This window comes from Pseudochaenichthys georgianus, chromosome 18 (assembly GCF_902827115.2).
Source record: "Pseudochaenichthys georgianus chromosome 18, fPseGeo1.2, whole genome shotgun sequence".
NCBI lineage: Eukaryota > Metazoa > Chordata > Actinopteri > Perciformes > Channichthyidae > Pseudochaenichthys > Pseudochaenichthys georgianus.
Window position 1 is genome coordinate 7,777,332 of NC_047520.1, and position 6,448 is coordinate 7,783,779.

A 6,448-nucleotide genomic window follows, 5' to 3' on the forward strand; every position below is an offset into this window, starting at 1 on the left:
AACATGCGTACTGTGTTTGTGTGTGTGTGTGTGTGTGTGTGTGTGTGTGTGTGTGTGTGTGCGTGTGTGTGTGTGTGTGTGTGTGTGTGTGGGGCTTGGACCTATTGCCTTTTAGAACAGTTATACTGGAAAAAGGTGGTTTACTTTCAACATTTTGAAAGTTTAAAGATATATCTACACATAGTAACTACAGCGTATTTAAGGGTAGTAGAAAACGTGTTTATATTTGATTAAAAAAACACAAAAATCTGTTGTTGTCGTTTGTGATGGATGGCAAATCATCTTTTTGAATTGCAGCGCCGTCCAAAGAAATTGACCGTTTCCCCTACAACATATTTGACTCTAGGAAGAAACTATGCATACAGTAAAACTGCAATAAATAGCTCGGTCTTTTATTTGCTTCAATCACTTAAAGGTGGGGTAGGTCATTTTGGAGAAACCAGCTCGAGTGCGCTAGAATTTTAAAATACACAGCCGGAACAAATCCACTTCCTCACAGAGCCCCTCCTCCAACACACACGAACGCGCACATGACCAATGAGGGCACGAGATAAGTTTGTGCACAGATGGAAGGCTGGTAGGCCATCCAGTTACTTTAGATGATTGGTCGTGCTTTTTACAGCGCCACGGCTTCCACTGATGAAACATTTTATGTATTTTTTGTCAAAGCACTTCAGATATTCATTGCTATCGAGATGTTAAGAGCATTCCATGGAATATAACAAAGTGTATCTCGAGCCGGTTTCTCAAACGTACCTACCCCACCTTTTTGGAATGGCATTCATGCTGTATGTGGAAAGCATTTAACTCCTTTTGCACAACATGTAATCAAAATGAACAATATCATTTTTTTCTGAAGTGTTTTGGTGCCCGAACCAACCACACACTTTGTCCAAGTCTTGTGCCTTGGACTGGAACACAATCATTCCCAGTGAGCACATTCAGCCAGATGTTATGTTTCATCCTAAACTTGTCTTGTAAACTAGTATATGGATCATTTCTAGGAGACAGGGCATCACGTGTAATGTTCGTGCTGCAGGAACAACCACAAATGGATGTAATTCCCAGCGATGCTGTCCTGGTTTTTCTCAAGTCAACAATGTGCACTTCGCTTGGGGTTGAACGTGTGACCCTCTGGTGAACGCCCCCCCTGTCAGCCGCTGCCTCCTCTGCACAGAAAAACTCTCAGTCCCTCAGCGTCATGTATTGAGTCAGCTGACTTACCGCCGCAGCATTACTTCTGTACTAGTTGGTTGTTTATCTGTGGAAGTGATAGCAGCCCGTGCCATGCCTTCGACCTGGCACATGAGATTAGTGTATGCGCTCTCTGCTGTCACGCCAATCAGTTCAACAGACACGGAGGGATGGCAGCCCACCCACCATACACACACATGCAAACCACAAGAACCAAACACACACACAGAGCCACCGCTTCCCTCTGAGGAGCCAGATGATGGCACAGGGTGACAGTTTTTCTTGCGAGTCAACATGAGGAAGACAATGAAGTGTGTTTAGCCCGAGGGTTAAGAGGACAGAGGCGCGGGGGGGGGGAGTGAGAAAGTTAGAGATGTATTGTACACACAGTACACACTGCAGATGTCTCCTCTACTCATCTGCTGCAGTAAGAGGAGAAGCACAACTTGTTTCTTTTACACACCGTCAGTCAGAATAAGGACGTCCTGCATCTGGCTGCAGGTTATTGCTCAATGTTTTATCTCAGGATTTAAAGATAATATAAAATCCCTTAAAGGAACATTTCTGTATATTTCAACCTGCTGTTGACAAGATAAGAAAAGGGTTCATGTGAAAATCATGTTTGTTTGGAAAGCTTCACAAATATCACATGTTCCTGAATCTATATAACACAGATTGGCAAGTGCAACGATAGCATGATCAAGAGAGCAACAATGGTGTTGCTGCTTTCTGATGGCCACAGCTCCTCAGGAAACAACAGACTGCAGATAAAACAGTTTGGCATTCCAAGAGAAAACATGTATGAACCTGCCACTTCGCTTTCACTCGATATATGTTCATGTATATCCACTACTTCTTTCAGAATGTGTAAGATGGATTGAGGCAAGAGTGGAAACTCTGGGGCTGCTGTATTGATCAGCGTCAGCGTTCACTGACTTAACGGTTTATTTGTCATCGCATTGGCACCTGTGATCACAGAGAAAGGTCGGCAGTCTATCATAACTCATTAGATCTCCCCTCCGCTGTATTGACACAAGTGGTTTGGAGAAAGAGTGGGGGGCGGGGGGGGGGGCATGCGTCTTGTTTGCCATGCATCTCATAATGGAGTGAAATATTTGCGTTTTCCCCCCGCTGCTGGCAGTGCGGACAGTTAGTCGCTGGAGATATGAACTAATGGTGAGATGACACAAAGAGATGTAATGATGTGCAACAACACAATATCCTCCTCGTTGCCTGTGTTTGCGAAGATGCACCGAGGAAGGACCTTTCTAGATAAACATCGCAAACACTTGGCACATATTTGCCTCCGTCTTGCTGTTTCCCAGATGCTTTCTCTACGTATTTCAAATATCAGTTAAAGGTCCCCTATTATACTGTTTTTCATCAATATATTATCGGCCTCAGATATATATACAAAACATGTCTGAAATGTTTGGCTCCAAACACCAAACAGGTCATTGTAGCATTACCCATAATCCCCTCTGTTTCAGCCCTGTTTCCAAAGTGCTGATTGTCTGTCTGTTACTTTAGATGAAAATAAGGAGCCCCTCCCCACGCCCCTCTGAGAGATACTTAGTTACAAAGAACTCAATGGTGCTCTAGAGGAGATTCAGGTGGGGGGGGGGGTACCTTGGTTGCTGATTGGCTAATGGTTACTCAAGCCAACAAATCGTTATGACATCATAAAGTGGCCAAAATCTGATCAGCTCATTTTCAGACAGGTTTTTATATAAATGGATCAGGACAAAAAGAGAAGGGGTCTTTGTTCCAGAAACGTTCAGAGTCTCTTTAACCAGAGGGGACACATGTTTATGTAGAAGAGACGTGAACAAGTGGATTTAGCATAATAGGTGACCTTTATGATGTCATACTTCCTACCACAGTTAATTTCCCCTTCTTTCCTCTTGCACAGTAAAGCATGGGGATGTTAATAAGCACTCGTTGGTATTCCCAGGGTGCTTGCTCCTCTGCTGTACCGTGTTATACTGCACTCTCTGACATCCATGTTTTCAATTAGGCACCCCTCTGACCAGCCCCTAGCAGTTTCACCTCTTCACTCTTACACCAACAAACACAAAGGTTATTAGTGTGAAACCCCCGTGGATATTTTTCACCAACATTGTTGTGCCAGGCTGATGGTTTGAATGGATGCTGCGCATTTAAAGCAGTGGGGATCTCTCTTTGAATTGCACATATTTTACCCTGACAATGGCACAAATTGTGGTAAATACAGACACTGGCGATTTTTTCTCTCACAATGGTCTGTACTGCAGGAGAAGTGAACATGTTTGCTTTGGGGGTCAATCGTCTTCCCAGTCAGTATGGCGCATTTCCACTGCAACGGGGTAGCCCCGTTTAAGCGTCCCTAAGCGTCCTCGCTCAGGCCTCGGGCTGCCTCGCTGGCCGTCCGAGGCCGTGGCGCATTTCCATTACACTTTAGGACCTGGGGTAGCAACGCAGTGTAGGCGGGGCGATCAGCTTTTTGGGCGGAGCGACGCTGGGTAAAACTGCAGTGGCGTCATCTTCAATGCGACACAACTCACAAAACACACACAACAATGGAGGATGTGGAAGCGATCGTTTACTTGTTTCTTGGTGTGTGGCTTGTTATCACAGCAAGAAGGAAAGTGATCACAGCAAGCATTGCATTGTATTCATTGTATTGAACATAAATAAATCCTTTTTTTTTCATATACATGCGTTTGTCAAATGTTTTAAACAAATATTATCTGAATTGAATATTTGAATTTCAAGCACCAGTAAGTACTGCCCCATAATAACATTTGAGGAAATATCAGATCATGGAAAGAAAATCTTTCTAATCAATTAAGCAAATATCAAAGCTGACTATAAACATAAATACTAAAGTGTAAAACACAGCAAAACTATATTCATAAATGCAAGTGTAAAATAGTGTGGACAATTGTAAACATGGATGGAGACTAAAGTATCCACAACATAAAATAATATATTAAATATAACCTCAATCTTTCTTCTAGACATGTTAAAAGCTTGCTTGAATGAGTTATAGGTTTATTTTGATCTTTAAAATATATAAGGAATGTGTTTGAGTGTAGTAGAACGAGGGTATTACAATTGAGCAATTTCTACATGTATTATGTATTTATCATGTATTCTTAATACCATTACAAAATAAACATGTAATAATGTTTTAGAGTAGGACCTCAAGCTAGCAAACTCAATTTCTTGCTTTAAATCTCTTAAAAGTAAGGGGCTTTTTCCTAACTGATGGTGTTTGTTATTGCTTTATAAATTCATGTATGTTTATGATTTTTTTATGTTGGGTGCCATTCATTATCAACAAGAGATAAGATAAGTCAAAGAAGTACTTTGTACAGTATAAAAATACAAATGTTGTATCAAAGGCATGCCATTAAACAATACAAATAAAAAATGTAAAACTGAATTGCAGCCAGCATAAATATACATGGAATTGTAAATATAAAATGAACATTTTAAAGAAAATAAATAAACAAGGAAGTACAAATGTTGCATTTAAAAATTAACTAGATAAAAAATATATAATATGTACAATAACTATTAAGGTTTTTTGAAGTATCATGGAGGAGACGCTGCCGAGTCATGGTGCCGTTCCTGCTGGGCCCGATCCTCTCCTCCTCGTTTCCTCTTGCCTGGGTGACAATAAGATAATAATTAGCAATAAGGAAAACACACAGGACAGGTACAGGTCACACAAGGATATAAGAATAACATGTATAAACAGAACAACAGTAAGGTGAACTAAAGAAAGTTCTGGCCCTAGATGTTTACAATGATTGTGAAAGTGAATTACATTATGTCCAGCCTGTTGATAATGAATATAAATATATGTATATGATAGGATGTCACACACAACTGTACTAGCTGCTTACTAGCTAAGACTTTACTTGTAACAGCGCATTTCCACACAGTGATATAGCTTATTTTAATTACTGACGATGGATGATCCACGGTTTAAAAAAACAAAAAAACAATTCCAGTCGTTTTGCCATTTCTATTTCTTACCTAGAACCACACGCTGCGGTGTCGTGATGGCACTCGGTGTTGGTGGTTGAGTCGGTGTCGATTCTTCGGCTGGGGTCCGTTCTGGATTCACTGACGATGTGGACGGAACACTGCCATCACCCGTTGTTCGGGAATGTTCCTCCTCACGAGTCCCAATGTAATCATCTAGAACAGCAAAATGACTTGTTAATTCCACAAACTACTGCAGCACAATACTAAATAGCAACAACAACTATAGAAAAGAAAAACTGAACGTAAACAATGGCACATATGGTGTTAGCAAACAATAGCTCTAGCTAAGGCTATCTGCCTAGGCTATCTGCCTTAGCTAGCTATGTAGCTCTTTGGGGCTCCATAAAAGCACGGGTTGTCGAACATTAATGTAAGGATAAAATAGACTTCTTTGTTAGAAGTGAGCGTACCTTCAGGGACTCCAGTAAAGCCGTTCCGTTTTCCCTACATCGCAGGAAAGTCCTCGAAAATCCGCGCTCGGACATCTGTGCAGAGACATCCTGGAACACTTTCACATTTCGCGTTGTTCCGTCGAGCTCCCGCTGGATTTTATCATCCCCAATGAGATGTAGGAACGTCGTCACCTCCTCGGTCGACCACGGTGTGCTTTTCTTCGACGTTGCCATTTTTGTAGCTCCTCCGTTTACAAAATGCTGCAAGCTTGCTTCTTGATATATATGTGACGCGAGGGATGATCTCGCGCGCGATCTTGTGACGATTCTCTCTGACCAATCAGCAGTCGAGTGTTGACGTCACAGCCTTGGCCTGGTCTGATAGAACCACGATTTTATGGGGCCGGAAAAAGAGAGAAAAAGTACCCGCTAGCCGGTACTAGGCTATATGGAAATGCCACCAAAAACTGGCCTGGCCGCTTGAGGACGGTCCAGGAGGCTTAAACGGGGCTACCCGCTGCAGTGGAAATGCGCCATTAGAGGGGCCAATAAATATTTCTGCAGGAGCTCTTTAATCCACTCCAAGTCCTGTCGCGAGTGTGACGGTCTCACCCTGTTTTCTCTCCGGTATCCTGCAGCCCATACGCGGCGGCATGTGTGCTCTTCTCGCCGCCAGACGTGTATTTATCCTCCTCTCCCTCGACCCTCGCTGTGCAGAGGCGATGGATGCCGAATGAAAGGGAAAAAGGAGGAGGCGAGAAGGTTAGCTGACTGTTTGACTTTCCCGTCGTGTCCCCCCTGTCTTCAGGCATGGAGGGGGTGTC

At 42.7% G+C, this 6,448-nt stretch overlaps 1 long non-coding RNA gene across 1 annotated transcript; it reads right to left on the reverse strand.

Annotated features, from left to right (window-relative positions):
• Window positions 1-4,786: 4,786 nt before the first annotated feature.
• On the reverse strand, window positions 4,787-5,914 carry LOC139435738 (uncharacterized). The gene is made up of 3 exons (XR_011644950.1): window positions 5,643-5,914; window positions 5,221-5,385; window positions 4,787-4,847 (listed from the first exon to the last, which is right to left on the reverse strand). It is a non-coding gene; the product is annotated as an uncharacterized lncRNA (long non-coding RNA).
• Between the last annotated feature and the right edge of the window lie 534 nt (window positions 5,915-6,448).